Genomic DNA, 22,318 nt, shown 5'->3' with positions numbered 1-22,318 from the left:
CTTGAATAGTGATTCAATGCCCTTTGTTGCCTTTGCCCACATACACATGCTGCTAAATAAAGGTAGAGAAAAGCATGCAACTGTGCTTACTAGGACCACTACAAATTTGGACTCTCATTGATACAAGACTATTCTTTTATATCTCCCTCATTTACTTTGCCACTTACCACAGAAGCTCTTCAAAACCATTTCATCCCTCCTCAAACCTTCCATGATTCATTTTGAACTTTCTCAACTAAAAATCTTGGTCTCAGGGGCAATTGGAAGGCGAAGAAGATAAAGCACCTGCCCTGGAATTAGGAGGATTTAAGTTCAAATTTGGCTTCAGACCCTTAACACTTCCTTGTTGTGTTACCCTAGGCAAGTCACTTAACTCCAAATGCCAGCCAAAAAAGCCAAAACAAAACAAAGCCAAACAAAAACAGATACTTACAGTTGTGTGAGGCTGGGCAGGTCACTTAAGCCAGTTTACCTCAATTTCCTCTTTTGTGAAAATGAACTTAAGGAAACACAAAGCATTCCACTGACTTTGCCAATTAAATTCTCTTCAAACAGTCGTTTTAGACTGTTCTGTTTTTCAGCAAAACAGAATAGTGTTTGCTCCCATCTTGCCACTGATTTGAGCAGTCAGTTGGGCCCCAGCTAAAAGTAGAAAGGAGTTTCCCGTTCATTAAAAATGAATAGGCAGGAGGGAGAAGTGATGCCAGCTTTCAGGACTTGCTATCTAATGTCCAGGAGGCAAAGTCTGACCCTGATCCTGATGCTGAGGGGAATGATTTTCCAAGGGTTAGCTCAGGCCTGGGGGTCAAGGATTTAAAGACGGGGGTGCCTTAGCTTCCTCCTGTGAGGACCTTCCCTTCTCCGCCCCCTCCCCCAAACTTTCTTCCTACGTCATCATTTTTTATAGATCATTCACGTTGTGCTTTCCGAGCAGCAGCAGCTGCTGCTCTTTCGCCATGTCCCCATCGAGTCAGCTTTGTGGAACTTCCCGAGATTCTTTTCCTGGATCAGGTATCCTGCCCTGGAGTCGGTCTCCGAGGCTTCTAAGTAACTCCGCAGGGCCGGAGAAGTAAACTGCCCTTTCTTGTCCAAGTTGAAAATCTTCATCCTGGAGGCCGGCTTCAAGACCAGACATGAGACGTCCCGGGGGCAGTCCTCTCCTGGGCCTTCAGCCTACTCGGAAGGGGAATTGAAGCGGAAAATGTCTATAACCCGCAGACGGAGGTTTAGAGATCTGTGAGGCCCCAGCAGTTATAACCGATTCCGCCCGATTGTAACCCTGGCAACAGCATGAGGGGAACTGAACTGCACGTGCTTTTGTTGGGTCCCTGGCTCCCGCGAATGCTGGAGTCATACACTGATGAGTGCGCAAGTGCTGGCTCCGTTTGACTTTCAGTGCCAGCGGTCCAAAGCTCCAGATCACGAGATTGGGTGAGCTCCAGGACTTTTGTTCACATCTCGGGACCCGCTCTGTTGCTTACCTTTGTGATGTGGGAAAAGTATTTCCTCTCCGAGACTCCATTTCTTCTTTTGTAAACTGAAGATATTCTAATGTAAAGTAGAAACTAGAAACATTTTGATTTATTTTGGATTTAATCCCCAATCCGTAAAGAAAATTCTGCCAACTGAAACAGTACAGGCTATTACCCATCTGCCTTTGTTCTTCACCAGCCTCCCACCAAGTTTTTGTTTTTTGTTTTGTTTTGGTTTGATTTGTTTGTTTGGTTTGGTTTGGTTTGGTTTAGTTTGTTTTGTTTTGTTTTGGTTTGTTTGTTTTGTTTTGGTTTGTTTGTTTTGGTTTGGTTTGTTTGTTTTGGTTTGTTTGTTTGGTTTGGTTTGGTTTGTTTGTTTGGTTTTGGTTTAGTTTGGTTTGGTTTAGTTTGTTTGTTTGGTTTGGTTTGTTTTGTTTTGGTTTGTTTTGGTTTGGTTTGGTTTGGTTTGGTTTGGTTTGGTTTGTTTGGTTTGGTTTGGTTTGGTTTGGTTTGTTTTGGTTGGTTTGGTTTGGTTTGGTTTGGTTTGGTGTAGTTTGGTTTGGTTTGTTTTGGTTGGTTTGTTTGGTTTGGTTTGGTTTTGTTTGTTTGGTTTGGTTTGGTTTGGTTTGGTTTGGTTTGTTTGGTTTGGTTTGGTTTGGTTTGTTTTGGTTGGTTTGGTTGGTTTGGTCTAGTTTGGTTTGTTTTGGTGTAGTTTGGTTTGGTTTGTTTTGGTTGGTTTGTTTGGTTTGGTTTGTTTCTTTGTTTGGTTTGGTTTGGTTTGGTTTGGTTTGGTTTGGTTTGGTTTGTTTGGTTTGGTTTGTTTTTTCTCCTCTCCTGCTTCTCATTCATTCATCACAAGCTCATATGATTTCTTATTTCAGTTCCAGGACCATTGAACTTTAGAATACAGAAATGTATATGCATCCTGATGACCCACTGCTACAACTGCTGCTAGTTTACCCTCCTCATCTTGACCTTCCTCCTTATCTTTTCTGTCCCCCTTTTTCCCTCTTTTCCTCCTCCCTTCTGTTTCTTCTCCATTCCTCCCGTTTACCCCCCTCTTCTTTTTTCTTTTCTTCTAACTTCTCCTCCCTCTTTTGATTGCTCCTGCATTTCCTTCTCCTATCCCTTCTTTCCTTTCCCCTCACCTTCTTTTTCCCTCTTTTCCTCCTTTTGTCCAAATAACCAAAATGTAAGCTGATTCTGTACGGTTTTTGGTCTCAGTCTGTATGTTGTTGGGTATTTTTGTGACATGACTTGTCAATACCTCCGCAAGGGATAGATGTTCTATATTATATCTGCCATGCCTAATGATATCCTGTAAAACTTCAATACTCTCTCTAAATGGCATGAGATGTTATGTAATACATTTCATTATCTACCACCTAAGATTCAAATACAAGTTCTAAAGGCCTAATACTTGGGCTTCTTGATCTAATAGCTTGAATATATTTAGCTTTTATGTGTCTTATGGAGCAAATAATATTATACACAGTATTATATATACATATATCCATTATTATATACATATTATATTTGTATAATTTGTGGAGAGTTGATGAATTGTATACTTTTAGAAATACTTGAATTTGAAATATACTTATTAGGAAGAGGATCAGTGTATATAAAGAATAAGTAAATTAAATTTGATAATATTTCATCTATTGAAGCAAATCATTATTTAAAACCTCATGGCTTAGTTACAGATATTTGGATTAGCCAAAGGTGACCTTGTAAGTCTTAAAAGTTCATGAGGTCCTAGAAGGCCACTAAAGCTGTAGGTTGTAGGGTTTAGTGAAGTAGTCAATAATGCCAAAAGCAACTGGCTGGATCAAAAGGAAGAATTCACCCCTTTCCCTTCCTTCTTGCCTCCCTCTTCCCCCCTCCCCTCCTCTCTCTCTCTCTCTCTCTCTCTCTCTCTCTCTCTCTCTCTCTCTCTCTCTCTCTCTCTCTCTCTCTCTCTCTCTGTGTCACACTCATAAACAAAACAATGGTTGACTGCAGCTTGCTAATGAAAAATATGAAACTGCTAATTAGATAAATTGTCTAACTGAATTATTTGTCAAGACTTCCTCTTGATCTCCTTGCAGATTAACTTCTGACAAATCGTATTTGTTATTCCTAAAAGTCCTATTAGTTATTCTTAAAAGTTATTTTTTTAAACATACACTATAATTCACTTATGCTAATCATTGCTTTCTACATGGGAAGAAGCAATTTGTCCTAAAATCCAATGTATGGGGTAACATTTTTATTTTCTCTTTTTTGTGAAAATTGTAGTAAAGCAAAAGTGAGTGGGAATTGATAGGTGTTTTAATAGCTAACAAATTTTATTGCTTGATCCTGCTATTTGAAAGTTAGGCTTTACTCAGAACTGAACCATGGGAAAGGGTGGTAGGTAAAGGAAAAAAAAATTGTGGAGCTTGAATATCTTTGTAGTTTCAGCCAAGGGGAAAGAAGCTAGCCATTGCACTTAATGTGGGGACTTTGACATTATTTTTGAATCCTTTACATTAATAACTTTATTTTCAAAATGTTTGCAAAGATATTTGTCAACATTCACCCTTGCAAAACCTTGTGTTTCAGATTTTTCAACCTTCCTTCCCTAGACAACAAGCAATTCAATATATGTTGAACATATACACTTCATATATATATGTCCATATTTATCATGCTCCACAAGAAAAATCAAATCAAAAAGGGAAAACCCTGAAAGAATAAAAGAAAATGAAAAAAAACATAATGAAAGTACTATGCTGTGATCCACATTCAGTCCACAGAGTCTTTCTGGATGTAAATGCCTCTCTTCCTCACAAGTCTATTGGAAATGGCCTGAATCACCTCATTGTGGAAAAGAGTCACATTCATCACAGTTGGTTATCACATAATCTTTTGTTGCTGTGTATAATGTTCCTTTTTTAAAAAATATTTTTATTTTCAAAATATATGTACAGATCATTTGACAGTGTTGACCCTTGCATAGCCTTCTGTTTCAGATTTTCTCCTCTTTCCCCCCCCATCCCTTCCCCTAGATGACAAGCAATTCAGTATATTTTAAACATGTTAAATCCAATATGTATAAATACATTTATACAATTGTCTTGGTGCACAAGAGAAATCAGATAAAAAAAAATAAAGTAAATGTGCAGGAAAACAAAATGCAAGTGAACCACAACAAAAAGAGTGAAAATGGTATGTTGTAATCCACATTCAGTTCCTACAGTCCTCTCTCTGGGTGTAGATGGCTCTCTTCATTAGAAGATCATTGGAACTGGCATCAGTCATCTAGTTTTTGGAAAGAGTCATCATAATTGATTATCGTATAACATTGATGTTGTCATGTACAATGATCTCCTAGTTCTGCTCATTTCATTTAGCATCAGTTCATGTAAATCTCTCCAGGCCTTTCTAAAATCATTCTCTCTCTTGATCATTTCTTTTAGAACAATAATATTCCATAGCATTCATATACCATAACATAGTCAACCATTCTCCAACTGATGGGCATCCACCCAATTCCCAGTTTATTGTCACTACAAAAAGGGCTGCCACAAAAATTTTTGCACATGTAGTTCCCTTTCCTATAAAATCTCTTTGGGATATAGGCCCAATAGAAACACTGCTGGGTCAAAAGGTATGCACAGTTTGATAACTTATTGAACATAGTTCCAAATTGCTCTCCAGAATGGCTGGATCTGTTCACAACTCCACCAACATTATATTAATGTCCCAGTGTTCCCACATTCCCTCCAACATTCATTCTTGTCTTTTCCTGTCATCTAGTAATATTACTTGCACAGGAAATGTTATTAATGACTGTGTATTAACAATGTCAGTCACTAATTAGCCACATTCTTCAATTGTACTACCTTTCTGTCTTATAGAATAACTTATTCTTCCTTGATAAATTTCACTGAAATCCCATGACCAATGAGATTATTATTATTTTTAATGTCATTTTCTTTTTATTAGCAGTGTTAAAAAAAAACTAGTAGATAAAGGGAATATTATTGACAAAATTTGCCTAAGTTTTGACAAAGTCTTTGATAATTCTATCTTCATAAAAATAATTGTTTAGCTCAAATTTGTCAGTGTACTACAGAGGTTTGAGAATTGGTTGAAAGAACAGACCTACATTATAGTCATTAATAGTTAAATGATAACTTTTAATGTATATATATGTATATATATATATATATTGAAGCTATTTATTTTCAAAACATAAACAATGATAATTTTTCATCATTGATTCTTGCAAAACCTTGTGTTCCAATTTCTCCCCCTTCCCCCATTTCCTCTCCTAAATGGCAAGTAATCTAATATATATTAAATCTGTTAAAATATGTATGTAAATCTAATATAGGGATACATATTTATACAATTATCTTGCTGCACAGAAAAATCAGATCAAAAAGGGAAAAAAAGTAAAAAGAAAATGAAATACAAGCAAACAACAACAAAAAGAGTGAAAATACTATTGTGTGATCCACATTAAGTTCACAGTCTTCTCTCTAAGTATAGATGGCTCTCTTCATTACAAGAGCTGACCTGAATCATCTCATTATTGAGAGGAGCCACATCCGTCAGAACTGATCATTGTATAATTTTGTTGTTCCTGTGTACAATGATCTCTTTGCTCTGCTTATTTAGCATCAGTTCATATAAATCTCTCCAGGACTCTCTGAAATTATCCTTCTGATTGTTTCTTATAGAACAATATTTCATAACATTCATGTACCGTAACTTATTCAGCCATTCTCCAACTGATGGGAATCCATTCAGTTTGCAGTTTCTTGCCACTAACAAAAGAGGCTGCCACAAACTTTTTTGCACATGTGGGTCTCTTTCCCTCCTTCAAGATCTCTTTGTAATATAAGCGCAGTAGAAATATTTCTGTATCAACATTATGCACAGCTTCATAACCCTTTCTTTTATATATATATAACTTTTTTATTAATTTCTATAACTATAACATTTTCTTTGACAGTACATATGCATAGTAAATTTTTTTACAACATTATCCCTTGTACTCCCTTCTGTTCCAAGTTTTTCCCCTCCTTCCCTCCACCCCCTCCCCTAGATGGCAGGCATTCCCATACATGTTAAATATCTTATAGTATATCCTAGGTATAATATATACGTGAAGAACCAAATTTTGTTGTTGTTGTTGTTGCAAAGGAATAATTGGTTTGGCAAGGTAAAAATAATCTGGGAAGAAAAACAAAACAAAACAAAACAAAACAAAACAAAACAAAACAAAACAAAACAAACAAACAAAAAACAAAACAGAACAAAAACAAAACAATGCTCAGAATTTACACTCATTTCCCAGTGTTCCTTTTCTGGGTGTAGCTGATTCTGTCTATCATTGATCAATTGGAACTGGATTAGCTCTTCTCTATGTTGAAGATATCCACTTCCATCGGAATACATCCTCATACAGTATCATTGTTGAAATGTATAATGATCCCCTAGTTCTACTCGTTTCACTCAGCATCAGTTGATATACGTCTCTCCAAGCCTCTCTGTATAACTCCAGATGGTCATTTCTTACAGAACAATAATATTCTATAACATTCATATACCATAATTTACCCAACCATTCTCCAATTGATGGACATCCATTCATTTTCCAGTTTCTAGCCACTATAAAAAGGGCTGCCACAAACATTTTGGCACATACAGGTCTCTTTCCCTTCTTTAGTATTTCCTTGGGATATAAGCCCAGTAGTGGCACTGCTGGGTGAAAGGGTATGCACATTTTGATAACTTTTGGGGCATAATTCCAGATTGCTCTCCAGAATGGTTGGATTCTTTCACAACTCCACCAACAATGCATCAGCGTCCCAGTTTTCCCACAGCCCCTCCAACATTCATTGTTATTTGTTTCTGTCATCTTAGCCAATCTGACAGGTGTGTAATGATATCTCAGAGTTATCTTAATTTGCATTTCTCTGATCAATAGTGATTTGGAACACTTTCATATGAGTGGAAATAGTTTTAATTTCATCATCTGAAAATTGTTCATATCCTTTGACCATTTATCACTTGGAGAATGGCTTGATTTCTTATAAATTAAAGTCAATTCTCTGTATATTTTGGAGATGAGGCCTTTATCAGAACCTTTAACTGTAAAAATGTTTTCCCAATTTGTTACTGCCCTTCTAATCTTGTTTGCATTAGTTTTGTTTGTGCAGAAACTTTTTAATTTGGTGTAATCAAATTTTTCTATTTTGTGATCAATAATAGTCTCTAGTTCTCCCTTGGACACAAACTCCTTCCTCCTCCACAAGTCTGAGAGGTAAACCATCCCATGTTCCTCCAATTTATTTATGATTTCGTTCTTTATGCCTAAATCTTGGACCCATTTTGATCTTATCTTAGTAGTTGGTGTTAAAAACGGGTCCATGCCTAGTTTCTGCCATACTAATTTCCAGTTTTCCCAGCAGTTTTTGTCAAATAATGAATTCTTATCCCAAAATTTGAGATCTTTGCGTTTATCAAACACTAGATAGCTATTTTTATTCGCTATCTTGCCCTGTGAACCTAACCTATGCCACTGATCAACTAGTCTATTTCTTAGCCAATATCAAATGGTTTTGGTGACTGTTGCTTTATAATACAGTTCTAGATCAGGTACAGCTAGACCACCTTCACTTAATTTTTTTTTCATTACTTCCCTTGAAATTCTCAACCTTTTGTTGTTCCATATGGATTCTGTTGTTATTTTTTCTAGGTCATTAAAATAGTTTCTTGGGAGTTTGATTGGTATAGCACTAAATAAATAGATTAGTTTAGGGAGTATTGTCATCTTAATTATATTCGCTAGGCCTATCCAAAAGCACTGAATGTCTTTCCAATTATTTAAATCTGACTTTATTTTTGTGGCAAGTGTTTTGTAATTTTGCTCATATAATTCCTGACTTTCCTTTGGTAGATATATTCCCAAATATTTTATACTATTGACAGTTATTTTGAATGGAATTTCTCTTTGTATCTCTTGCTGTTGGATTGTGTTGGTAATGTATAAAAATGCTGAGGAGTTATGTGGATTTATTTGTATCCTGCAACTTTGCTAAAATTCTGAATTATTTCTAATAGCTTTTTAGCAGAGTCTTTGGGGTTCTCTAAGTATACCGTCATGCCATCTTGATAACCCTTTCAACGTAGTTCCAAATTGCTCTACAGAATGATTGGATCTGTTCACGATTCCACCAATAATGTATTAGTGTTCCAGTTTTCCCACATTCCCTCCAAAATCTGTAAGGCAGTTATTGAGATAATTATTATCTAAGTTGGATTAGGGATTTTAAAATACTGTTTATAATTTTTATGTATGGTTAAAATATTTATTTTATTTTTAAATTATTATTTATAAATATTTTTGACAGTTTATATGCATGAGTAATTTTTTTTATAACATTATCCTTTGTAATCATTTTTCCAAATTATCCCCTCTCTCCCTCTACTCCCTCCCCTAGATGACAGGCAATCCCATACATTTTACATGTGTTACAATATAACCTAGATACCATATATGTGTGTAAATCCAATTTTCTTGTTGCACATTAAGTATTAGTTTCCGAAGGCGTAAGTAACCTGGATAGATAGACAGTAGTGCTAACAATTTACATTCACTTCCCAGTGTTCCTTCTCTGGGTGTAGTTGTTGCTGTCTGTATGGTTAAAATATAATAGTAGTTATTGATGAATAGAATTTCATTTTTTCCTCTTTAAATGCTTGTCACAACAAATTTATGTATATAGCTAGGAATATACTACTTTATAAAGTAATAAAATAAGGAAAAGGGAGGATCAGTTGTGAACTGACTAATAGTGCTAATTTATTTATTGGAAAAGGACATTTTTAGGCACTAGTAAGATATATTAAAAATGCAATACTTTCTTGTGCATTGTGTTTTCATTTCTTCTATAAGGAAAGGTTTGCATAACTCAGCTGTTCTTGACATATATTTGTAATGCCTGGTAGTTAAAAGTACATGAACTATTTCCTGTAATCATCTAAACTTTCTGCTTCTTACTTTCATCATCATGTCATCATATTCCTCCCATGGTAATGGATTAGTTGTTTTGAAAAAAAATCTTATTAATGTGAGATGAATTTATTGTTACAGGCCCAGGTCATTTAGATTTCAAATGATCCAAGTAGCAGAATAAAATGTTAGGAGTTAATGTTAGGAAAAAATGTTCTCTCTTCTAATGTTTAAGTGCCTGAATAAGGAAATTGCAGTTTTCTAAGGTTCATATTGGAGTTCAGCATGTATAAAAATATCTACTGAAAATCTAGAAACATATTCTTTACCTGCTTCTTTGTACTATGGTCCCATTAACTCCTATGACTTTTTTCTCTGTCATTAGTATGTGTGAAGAGAAAGCTGTATGACTACTACAAAATTTTGAAAACATTTAAAACTCATTTCCCAAGCTTGAATAAATGATTACACAGAGTCTATAAAAGGCGGACAAAAAAAAAAAGAAAGAAAAAAAAAAAAGAATGAGAACTCTGTTCTCCTGCTGTTTTATTGTTCTTTCTATCTATCTATCTATCTATCTATCTATCTATCTATCTATCTATCTATCTATCCATCCATCTATCTAACCTATCTATCAGTTTTGATCAGTTGATCTGTGGTTGTGAGTGTGCACACATTACATTTACAGGGAGACTCGTGGTGTGTGTGTGTGTGTGTGTGTGTGTGTGTGTGTGTGTGTGTGTATAGAGAGAGAGTTTGTTTTTTTCAGATTTAAAAATTAGAAATGAACAAATTTGTTAAAAATAATATATATTTATAATTTTTATTTTATTTACTTAATAGTTCCCCAATAATATTGAGTATACTTTTTTTTACATTTGTTTTTAAAATTTTTGAGTTCTAGATTTTTTCCCTTATCCCCACCCATAATTAAGAAATCATAGATAAAAGTCCTCAAGAAAAAGTAAAGAAAAGAGAGATAGAGAGAGAGAAACAGAGAATGATTCAATTTGTATTAAGAAACAATCAGTTTCTTCTCTGGGACTGGATAGGATTTTTCATCATAAGTCCTTCAGTGTAGCTGGGGATGATTTTACTACTAGAAGAGCAAAGTAATGGACAATTGGTCATTACAGAACATTGCTGTTACTTTGTATGCAGTACATTTCATTTTGCTTCAGTTCATGAAGGACTTTCCTGATTTTTTTTCCTCTGAGAGCATACTGTTCATCTTTTCCCATAGAAAAAACAATATCAAAAAATTTTTACAGTTAAAGGTTCTGATAAAGGCCTCATCTCCAAAATATACAGAGAATTGACTTTAATTTATAAGAAATCAAGCCATTCTCCAATTGATAAATGGTCAAAGGATATGAACAGACAATTTTCAGATGATGAAATTAAAACTATTTCCACTCATATGAAAGAGTGTTCCAAATCACTATTGATCAGAGAAATGCAAATTAAGACAACTCTGAGGTATCATTACACACCTGTCAGATTGGCTAAAATGACAGGAACAAATAACGATGAATGTTGGAGGGGCTGTGGGAAAACTGGGACACTGATGCATTGTTGGTGGAGTTGTGAAAGAATCCAACCATTCTGGAGAGCAATCTGGAATTATGCCCAAAAAGTTATCAAAATGTGCATACCCTTTGACCCAGCCATACTACTACTGGGCTTATACCCCAAGGAACTACTAGAGAAGGGAAAGGGTCCTGTATGTGCCAAAATGTTTGTGGCAGCCCTTTTCATAGTGGCTAGAAGCTGGAAGATGAATGGATGTCCATCAATTGGAGAATGGTTGGGTAAACTATGGTATATGAATGTTATGGAATATTATTGTTCTATAAGAAATGACCAACAGGAGAAATACAGAGAGGCTTGGAGAGACTTACATCAACTGATGCTGAGTGAAACGAGCAGAACCAGAAGATCATTATACACTTCAACAATGATACTGTACGAGGATGTATGCTGATGGAAGTGGATTTCTTCAACATAGAGAAGAGCTAATCCAATTCCAATTGATTAATGATGGACAGAACCAGCTACATCCAGAAAAGGACTGGGAAATGAATGTAAACTGTTATTTTTACCTTCTGAATCCAATTCTTCCTGTGCAACAAAAAATTCGGTTCTACACACATATATTGTATCTAAATTATACTGTAATATATTTAACATATATAAGACTGCTTGCCATCAGGGGGAGGGGGTTGGGGGAGGAAGGGAAAAAATCTGAATAGAAGTAAGTGCAAGGGATAATGTTGTAAAAAATTACCCATGCATATATATGTACTGTCAAAAAATGTTATAATTATAAAATAAAATAAAAAATTTAAAAAAAAAAAAAAAAAAAAAAAGAAAAAACAATATCACATCAATAACATATACCACAGTTTCTTAAGCCATTCCCTAATTGATAGGCATCCCCCCAGTTTTCTTTTTTTTTTCCCTGAGAAGAGAGATGCTATGAATATATTGTGTACTTATATCCCATTTCCCATTTTTTAAAATCTCTTTTGATATTCATTCCTATAAGTGGTATTGTTAGGTCAAAGGATATGCATAAATGTATGGCATTTGTGTGCAGATCATATATTTTGATCATTTACCTATAGGGGCATGGATCCTACTTTTTATAAATTTGACTCAGTTCCCTCTATATTTGAGAAATGAGGGCTAATCAGAGAAACTTGCTTGGAAATTCTTTTTACAATTATTATTGCTAACTCTTCTTCTCCAATTTATTCTTTCCTTTCACCCTGTCCCTCCTCAAAAGTATTTTCATATTGACCACTGCTTCTCCTGATATGCCCTCTTTTGTACAACCTTCCCCGCATTTCCCATTCTTCTCCTATTTTCCTGCAAGGTAAGATAGATTTCTATACCCCATGAGTATGTATGTTTTTAACCCTTTTAGCCAATTATGATGACAGTAAGGTTCACTTACTCACTCCTCTTTTTCTCCCTCTCCCCCTCCAATATAAAAGATTTCTCTTGTCTCTTTTTTTATGACAGATAATTTTCACCATTCCACTTCTCCCTTTTCCTTCCTCCCAGGACATTCCTCTCAAAATCCTTAACTTCATAATTTTTTTAAAAAGATACTATCCTTTCATATTCAATTTGTACTTACACAGAGGTGGCATAGTGAAGCAAGTAACAGTTCCAGCTTTCCCAATTTCCCTTAAAAACCCCATGAAACCAAGCCTCTGACCAGAGTCTGATGGAATGAAACCACGTTCCAGTTAGAGATAAATTGGAAAAACTTATAAAAAGCCAACCTTAATGGGATGAAAAAGGGTTCAGCTCAGCTCAGACAGACTCTGAGAAAACAGATGAGATGATCTTAATCACAGCCAATTTGCAAATAAGAGCTTTGGTCTTGGCTCAGTAGAGGAGCATATCAGTGAGGCAACCTCCAGTCCCAGACCAGAAGGCAAATTCAGGGTGTTTTCTGAAAAGAGCTACACCTTACACACTCACCAGTGCTCAAAGCCAAGCCTCAGCACTGTCCAGAAAGCTTGGGACAGCATCCCTTACCATAGGAGCAGAACTTGATTATAAAAGTAAAAAAAAAAAAAAAAGGAAAAAGTGAGCAAGAAACAGAAAAGAACCTTGACCATTGAAAGCTACTATGGTGATAGACAAGACCAAAGCAACAACTTGGGTGAGGATGAAGAAATCTCAAAGACTGATATGAATTGGTCTTAAACCCAAAGAGGCTTCTCGGAAGTACTCATGAAAGACTGTACAAAGGAAATAAGAGAGATAGACCACAAAATGAGAAAAGAAATGAGAGGAAGGCATGAGAGAGTCAACAGCTTAGAAAAGGAAGGAAATTCCTTAAAAATATAATTAAATGCAAATACCTACTGGAGAAAACACCACCTTATAAAGTATAACTAACAAAATGGAAAAAGAGATACAAAAGCTAACTGAAGAAAATCATACATTAAAAACTAGTATGTGGCAAATGGAAGCTATTGAAGAATCAGTCAAAAAAATTAAAGACAAATTAAAGAAAATGTGAAATGCATCATTTAAAAAAAAGCCAGCCTGGAAAATAGACCTAAAAGAGACCTTTAAAATTTATTAGTCTACTTGAAGGCCATGACAATAAAAAAAAAAAAAGACATTGGATATTATTCTTCAAGAAATCCTCAAGGAAAGCAGCCTTAATATTGAAGAAACAGAGGGGAAAATGCTCATTGAAAGAATCATTCAATCAACAGCTTCAAAAAGAGACCCCACAAGGAATACCCCACTTAACTTACAAAACTCCAATACTATAATTTCAAGAAAAGTACTTCAAACTGCCAGGCAAAAAATAATCCAGATATCATAGAGCAACAATCAGGATTAATCAGGATCCAGCAGTTTCTACACTAAAGGATCAAAAAGCCTGGAAAACCATACCAGAGAAGGCAAAGTATCTGGGGTTACAATGAAGAATTAACTATCCAGAGAGACTGAGCATCATCTTTCAAGGGAGAGGATGGATTTTCAATGGATTAAGAGATTTTCAGTCATTTCTATTGAACTAAATAGAACTAAACAGAAAATTTAACCTTAAACACAGAACTCAAGAAAATCAAAAAGGTAAACAGGGGAAATATATGTTATTTCAAGGTTAAACTGTTTAAATCTCTAGATGGAAAAATGATGTCTGTAACTCTTGGCAACTATTTGTTACTGGGGAAGAAAAAGGGGGAATCACATGGATGGAGGGTATGATTGTGGATGGACTCTTGATATGATGATATCAAAGATAAAGACATTAAGGGGTGAACAATGTTCTGTACTGAAAGAAGAGGAAAGGGGAGGTAAAATGGGATAAATGAGATCGCATGAAGAGTACAAAATACCTATTACATTAGAGCGAAAAAAGAAGGGATGTGAAAAGTGTCTGAAGCTTGATCTCAGAAATTTTGGCTCTAAGAGATAATAACTTAATCATTCAATTGGGAATAGAAATCTACCTAACCCTACAAAGAAGTAGGAGGAGAAAGAGGACAGAAAAAGGTAGGGCTGAAAAACTGAGGGAAAAAAGAGAAGGGAAGTAATAAAAAATAAGGTCTGGTCAGGGTGGGTTAAAAAATACTACTAAGAAGAGGAAGAATGGTGATAGAAGATAAGGTAATGGGTAAGGTGTGTCAAAAACACTACTAAAGATTGTGGAAAGAGAAAATGAAAGTATATGCAATGGAGAAAATAGAATGGAAGAAAATACAGAGCTGGTAATCATAACTGTGAATGTGAGTGGGGTTGAACTCTCCCATAAAATGGAAAATGAAAAGGTATCTACCACAACATGGATAAATGACAGATGACCAAAAGATTTATAATGGGTCACATCCATTTGCCAAATTTCATTTGGCCTCAAATCACAAGGGTTCTTCCCTGGAGGGGGTGTAGGAGCCTGGAAAGGAAGGCAAGCTGTACAGGCTTTTACTATGCTCTTAGCTTCTTTCGTTATCTCAAATTGCAAATGTAATGCTTGAGCAGCCTGATTATGTGTAGAATTAAATTTTGGGGTTTCTTGAAATAAAGGAGTATTGACCATCATAATCTGCCTTTCAATTACCATCAAAAATAGGACCTGGAATTCCACTATGAGAGTGGACATGAAAGATATAAATCTTATCTGGATGCTTTCTCACTTGCTCTTGAAGTTCCTGATATATATTAGATCTGATATATATTAGAGGCTACACATTTTATACCTACTGAATAGACTGAATCAGATATTATATTAATATCTCCTGCATAATAAGAAAGAGCTAGAATGATTGCATATATAAAATTCATTCTGCTGAGTGGACTGAAAAGGAGTTCTGACTATTCTCTTTATACTTGTCACGAGAATATACAGCACAAATATTATGTTTGGATGCATCTGTAAAGATAGTTGATCCTTTAAGAGGAATTTTAGAAACCTTTTCTTCAAGAATCCATCTCCAGTTATGTAATAGTCTGGTTATCTTTAATGGAGACCCGTGTGTAAAATGTGGAGCTGTGGCCAATAAAATTTGGCACTCTGGGATGGTTTCACAGCATACATTAATTGTTGCAGTAAGTATAAAAGGTGTATATCTTGTCAGGTCTTATCCCAGATAATTATACTGCTCACTTAATGGCCTTTAATAAAATTCTGGCTACAAGTACTGGGTCAGGAGTAAGGCTTTGTTCTGGTTGTGCCGGGAAGTTCACCTACTCTATCACTATCTCCTTGATGGACTGCTGTGGGTGCTTCTTTTGTAGCAAAAACTGATATTTCCAAGGTTTTTTGAGTGGCTCAGCCACATTTAGATGGCCAGTTCAAGTTCTCTCAAAGCCTCTTGAGCTTCTTTTTTATGGTGGCATGGTGGGTTTAAAGCACTACCTTCTCTTAAAATGTCATATAAGTGTTGATAGTAATTGATAGGTAATTAAGCCTAACACTGGATGTATCCATTGGATATCACCTATCAGTTTCTGAAAGTAATTTAAGGTGTTTAGCTTCTCTGTTCTTAAGGAAAATTTTTGTACTGTAAGCACTTTAGGATATACTTCATATCCTAAATATTGAAAAGGAGTGTGTATGTATCTTCAAACTTTTTCTGGAGCTATATATATATATATAATTTGTACTTCCTTAGTGTTTTTATGGTCTTTTGTAGGTATGCTTCTAACATTTGCTCCTCAGGTGCTTATCTCAATCCGTGTAATGTAATAACATTACTTTTGGAAATGCTTGACAGTAAGAGCAGCAGCAACATACATTTGACACATAGTAGGGCAATTTTTCATTCCCTGTTGCAAAACTGTCCATTCATATCTTTTATAAAGCTTAGCTAAGTTAACAGTGGGCACTGAAAAGGCAAACCTTAGAAATTTTTTCTTCAAAAATCCACTGGCAATTATGTAATAACTAGGTTATTGTTAATGGAGACATATGTGTAAAATTTGGAGCTGTGGCCAGTAAAATTTTCCAGTCTGAGATGGTTTCACAGCATATATTAATGTATGCATTGGTATAATTGTGCATTGAATAAAGCCAGTTCAACTTCTCTCAAAGCCTCTTGAGCTTCTTTTGTAAGCTGGTGTGATGGGCTTAAAGCACTGTCTCCCCTTAAAATGTCATACAATTGTTGCAAATGATAGGTAGTCAAGCCTAACACTGGACACATCCATTGGATGTCTCTATCAATTTCTGAAAGTCATTTAAGGTGTTTAGCTTCTCTGTTCTTAAGGAAAGTAAATACCTTAGGGTATACTTCATATTCTAAATATTGAAAAGTAGCATGTCTTTGAATTTTTTTCTGGAGCTATATGCAATTTGTAGTTCCTTGGTCTTTTATAGTCTTTTGCAGACATGCTTCTAACATTTGCTCCTCAGGTGCACATCACAATATAACATCCATGTAATATAATAATAAGAGCAGCAGCCTCATACATTTGACACATAGTAAAGCTTTTTCATTCCCTGTGGCAAAACTGTCCATTCCCATCTTTTATAAGGCTCAGCTTAGTTTACACTGGGCACTGAAAAGACAAATCTTTTCATATCCTCCTTATCTAGAGGCATAGAATAGAAACAATCCTTAATGTCTCTAACCCAAAGAGGACATTCTCTAGGCAATTGAGTAGGAGATGGAAGGCCCGGCTGAAGAATTCTCATAGTTTCTAATGTACATTTACTTTTCTTAAATCAGTCAACATCTTCCATTTTTCAGATTTATTTCTTGCAACAAATACAGGGGAGTTCCAAGGACTTAGAGAAGGTTATAAGTGTTCTTGTTCAAGTTGTTCCTGTACTGTATCTAATAAGGCCTGCATTTTATTGCTAGCTAAGGAGCACTGTTCTAAGCACACTGGTGTAGTAGTTTTCCATTGAATAAGAACAGGTGAAAGTGTTGGCAGGCCTTCAACAGCAACCCTGCCTAAAAACCCCAAAGTACTCATTTTAATTCTAACTGTTGTAAGATGTCTCTTCTTCACAAATTGATGGGGGATTTTTCAAATTTAAAAGAAGAAAAATTCCTGTTTCATCTTCAAATATCCATCTCAAAGGGTAGCACTAACTTCAGCTGCTATTGTTCCTCCAACACCAGACATATTAATTTTTGGCTAATTGGGACCTCTAATGACTATGCAATCTGCGCCTGTGTCTACCAACCCTTCTAATGGTATGCCATTTATAAATAATGAGCTGTTTAGAGTTAAAATCTGGGCATCTATCTCCAGATTGCCTATTAGGAGTCTGTATCAGTAAACCTGATGCTACTACTTCTCCTGGTTGATAAATCATACATTGTCTACCTGTATTAGTGACTGGGATATTATCTACACATTCCCCAGTTTCCCACATCAATGTATGGATGGATACTAAGTACTCTCGGGAGTCAAGCTTACTGTGCCTGGAGGCAAGAGATCCATAGGCTGGGGAGGAACAGATTTCACCTCTCCAGGGGATATCTCAGTAGTGCCAGCTGTGTACAACTCTATTCTCTCCATTTGTAATCCCTTTCTCCCATCAGATAGCTTCTTGGTCTTGGTCATGTCTAAGTACTGAAATTTTAAAGACACTCTTGGTGTAGCATCGGCTGCCAGCATGCCCCAAGTGTTTTTTGCCTTGGGACTGGGAGCTGGCCCTTCATCTCATTTCCCTGAATCAATCTACATTCTGATGCCCAGTGGAAGCTTTTGTTGCATTTTGGACATGGGGTTTGGGGTCTTGTTCTCTCACCCTGTCTTCTCTGTCTTTATGTCAACATTGAGTTTTCAGATGTCCTACTTTACCACATTGAAAGCATTGACGATCTCTTTGGAAGTCCCTTGCCAAAAGGGACCCTGTCTTCCCATGTTGGGATCTTGGGAAGTCTGCATCATAGCCTGGCTATAAAAGGTGTTTGTGCCAACTGTAGCACTGTGTCTTATGATCTCCTCTAAAGGAGCATCCTTGTGTATTCCTAGTATAATCCTTCTACACACTTCATTGGCATTTTCTTTAACAAGTTGACTTACCAAAGTGTCTGTTACTGTATTTTCACCATTAGTTCATATGACAGCTGTCTGCAAACGTCCCACAAAATCAGCAAAGGGTTCATTTGATCCTTGTACAATTTTTGTGAAGGCCTTGCCTTTGTTACTTTTATTGGGGAGAGAAGTCCATGCTTTGATAGCAGCAGCAGCAATTTGCTCAAATGCTGCTTTGGAGTAATTAATCTGTACTGAAGCTTCTGCATAAGAACCTACACCTGTTAGTAGGTCACAGGTGATTGAAGTATTAACTCCACTTTGACTATTTTGTTGGGCTTGTATCCCATAGAGCTCACTAAATTCAGAAAGCCACAACAAGTTTTGACCAGGTTCTAAACATATCCTTTCCAGTCCCTAGTCCTAATATAATTCTTCTACAAACTTCATTAGCATTTTCTTTAGCAAGTTGTCTTATCAAAATTTCTGTTGCTGCATTTTCACCAACAGTTTGTATGACAGCTGTCTGCAGATGTCCAATGAACTCAGCAAAGGGTTTATTTGGACCTTGCTCTATTTTCATGAAGGCTTCCTCCCTATCTTGCCTTCCTGGGAAGGTGCCCCAGGTTTGATAGCAGCAGAAGCAATTTACTCATATGATGCTATGGAGTAATTTATCTGTGCTGAAGCATTTGCATAAGGATCTACACAGGTATATTAACTCCAGTTTGCCTATTTCTTAGGCTTGTATCCTACAGAGTTCACTATACTCAGAAAGACAGACAAGTTTTGTCCAGGTTCTAAACATGTCCTTGCTATAGACTTCCAATCACTAGGGATTAAAATTTCATGAACCAAATTATCTGATAACATCTTAACAAAAGATGATGTAGACCCATAAAGATTTGTGCAAGCCTTTTTCAGATCTTTGATAATTTCTAGATTGAAAGGAGTATATCTTCCTGAAGAGTTAAGCTGTTATCAGAGGATAAGTTTCTGTTCTTAAATCAGCTGTATTCTGCCTTTCCTCTTTGGCTTTAAGTATGTCTTTTGCAATGGAGTCATGGGGAGGGGGTTTCTGGGGGGGAGGTGCTGGTGGTATCACTGCTCTTCCCACTCCTCCTCCTCCCTGAAGTTGATGGGGGAGGGTCAAGAGCCTGCTCCAGTGTAGGAGCTGTCAGAGTGAGAATCAGAGTCAGTTGGTCACTCTACATTATACATAGCTATTTCTGTTCTCTTTGTCCACTGAATGCTTCTCTCTCTTTCCAATACTCCTTCTATAATATTTTTTTCATGTTCAGGTATTACTTATAGGTTCTATGAGTAGTACTCGGACTTCATGCAATTTCTTCTCTATTATGCATCTGATCATAGACTCTATTCCAGCTCCCAAGACCCATCCCCTATTTCTTCACCTCCTAGATACCATTATTCTTTCTTTCTTTTTTTTTTAACAGAAAACCCACTATCTACATAATATAATCTTACTTTCACATTGTCCTGATGGAATACTGACTTTTATGTTTTGAAATTTGGATACATGTAGAAGTCGTGCAGCTCTTTCCAGGACACTTCCAGGGGCATACAGCCCACTGATGAAAACACTCCAGAATGTTTTCTGATGATAAATTATTATTTCCAAATAATTAGAAATTAAGTGTTCTTCAGATAATAAAATATTTTCATAACATTTTCTTCAAAAAGGAAAACAACCTCATGCTTACATTTTGCAAGTTTACTCTTTTTTTTTCTTTACAGAGAGGTAACTCTGGTAAACATAGTGTTGCAGCCAGGAGTATACAATTTTCTCTACAGAAATGGCTAAACTTGTAAGTAATGATAAAATTATAACTCAGGGTATTATCCTTATAATTATCATGATTATATTAGATAATATATATTAAATAATACTTTTCAAAATGCTTTCTTAAAATATTTCAAAATAGTATTATACTGAATAAGAAATAACAGTGACTTCCCACACTATCTCTTTTACAAAAAATAATTTATGTTCCTATTATAGGTTCTCTGTCATAGTACAGTGTTTACATTACTTGTAAGCATCCATACTTTATTCTGCCTATCTTCTTTTTTTTTTAAATTAAAGCTTTTTATTTTCAAAACATATACATGAACAATTTTTTTTAAATTTTTTATTATATATATATATATATATATATATATATATATATATATATATATATATATATATATATATATATATATTTTTTTATAATATTATCCCTTGTATTCATTTTTCCAAATTATCCCCCCCCTCCCTCTATTCCCTCCCCCCGATGACAGGCAATCCCATACATTTTACATGTGTTACAATATAGTCTAGGTACAATACATGTGTGTAAATATCATTTTCTTGTTGCACAATAAACATTAGAATCCGAACGTACATGCAACCTGGGCAGACAAATATTAGTGCTAACAATTTACATTCACTTCCCAGTGTTTCTTCTCTGGGTGTAGCTACCTCTGTCCATCATTGATCAACTGGAAGTGAGTTGGATCTTCTTTATCTTGAAGATTTCCACTTCCATCAGAATACATCCTCATACAGTATTGTTGTTGAAGTGTACAGCGATCTTCTGGTTCTGCTCATTTCACTCAGCATCAGTTGGTTTAAGTCTCTCCAGGCCTCTCTGTATTCCTCCTGCTGGTCATTTCTTACAGAGCAATAATATTCCATAACCTTCATATACCACAATTTACCCAACCATTCTCCAACTGATGGACATCCATTCATCTTCCAGTTTCTAGCTACAACAAAAAGAGCTGCCACAAACATTTTGGCACATACAGGTCCCTTTCCCCTCCTCAGTATTTCTTTGGGATATAAGCCCAATAGCAGCAATGCTGAATCAAAGGGTATGCACAGTTTGATAACTTTTGGGGCATAATTCCAGATTGCTCTCCAGAATGGCTGGATTCTTTCGCAACTCCACCAGCAATGTATTAGTGTCCCAGTTTCCCCACATCCCCTCCAACATTCATCATTATTTGTTCCTGTCATCTTAGCCAATCTGACAGGTGTGTAGTGGTATCTCAGAGTGGTCTTAATTTGCATTTCTCTGATCAGTAGTGATTTGGAACACTCTTTCATGTGAGTGGATATAGTTTCAATTTCTTCCTCTGAGAATTGTCTGTTCATATCCTTTGACCATTTATCAATTGGAGAATGGTTCGGTTTCTTATAAATTAGGGTCAGTTCTCTATATATTTTGGAAATGAGACCTTTGTCAGAACCTTTGTTTTTAAAAATATTTTCCCAATTTGTTACTTCCCTTCTAATCTTGTTTGCATTAGTATTATTTGTACAGAAACTTTTTAGTTTGATGTAATCAAAATCTTCTATTTTGTGATCAATAATGATCTCTAGTTCTCCTCTGGTCATAAATTCCTTCCTCCTCCACAAGTCTGAGAGGTAGATTATCCTCTGTTCCTCTAATCTATTTATGATCTCCCTCTTTATGCCTAAATCATGGACCCATTTTGATCTTATCTTGGTATATGGTGTTAAGTGTGGATCCATATCTAATTTCTGCCATACTAATTTCGAGTTTTCCCAACAGTCTTTTCCAAATAATGAATTTTTATCCCTAATGTTGGTATCTTTGGGTTTGTCAAAGATTAGGTTGCTATATATGTATCCTTTTTTGTCCTTTGTATCTAATCTATTCCACTGATCTACCAGTCTATTTCTTAGCCAATACCAAATGGTTTTGGTGACTGCTGCTATATAATATAGCTTTAGATCAGGTACACTTAGACCACCTTCCTCTGAGTTTTTTTTTTCATTAGTTCCCTTGCAATTCTCGACCTTTTATTCTTCCATATGAATTTTGTTGTTATTTTTTCTAGGTCATTGAAA

The 22,318-nt window shown here is 35.7% G+C and overlaps 1 long non-coding RNA gene across 1 annotated transcript in view; it reads right to left on the bottom strand.

Moving 5' to 3' along the window:
* LOC141544585 (uncharacterized) overlaps nucleotides 1-1,305 on the bottom strand; it is a 78,052-nt gene extending 76,747 nt beyond the window's left edge. Inside the window, exon 1 of the long non-coding RNA XR_012482664.1 lies at nucleotides 434-1,305. This is a non-coding gene — a long non-coding RNA (uncharacterized LOC141544585). The remainder of the gene's footprint in view (nucleotides 1-433) is intronic.
* Between the last annotated feature and the right edge of the window lie 21,013 nt (nucleotides 1,306-22,318).

The sequence above is a fragment of the Sminthopsis crassicaudata genome, chromosome 5 (genome assembly GCF_048593235.1).
Source record: "Sminthopsis crassicaudata isolate SCR6 chromosome 5, ASM4859323v1, whole genome shotgun sequence".
Taxonomy (NCBI): domain Eukaryota; kingdom Metazoa; phylum Chordata; class Mammalia; order Dasyuromorphia; family Dasyuridae; genus Sminthopsis; species Sminthopsis crassicaudata.
Note: the sequence above shows the minus strand (reverse complement) of the source record. Positions and strands in the feature narration are given on the sequence as shown.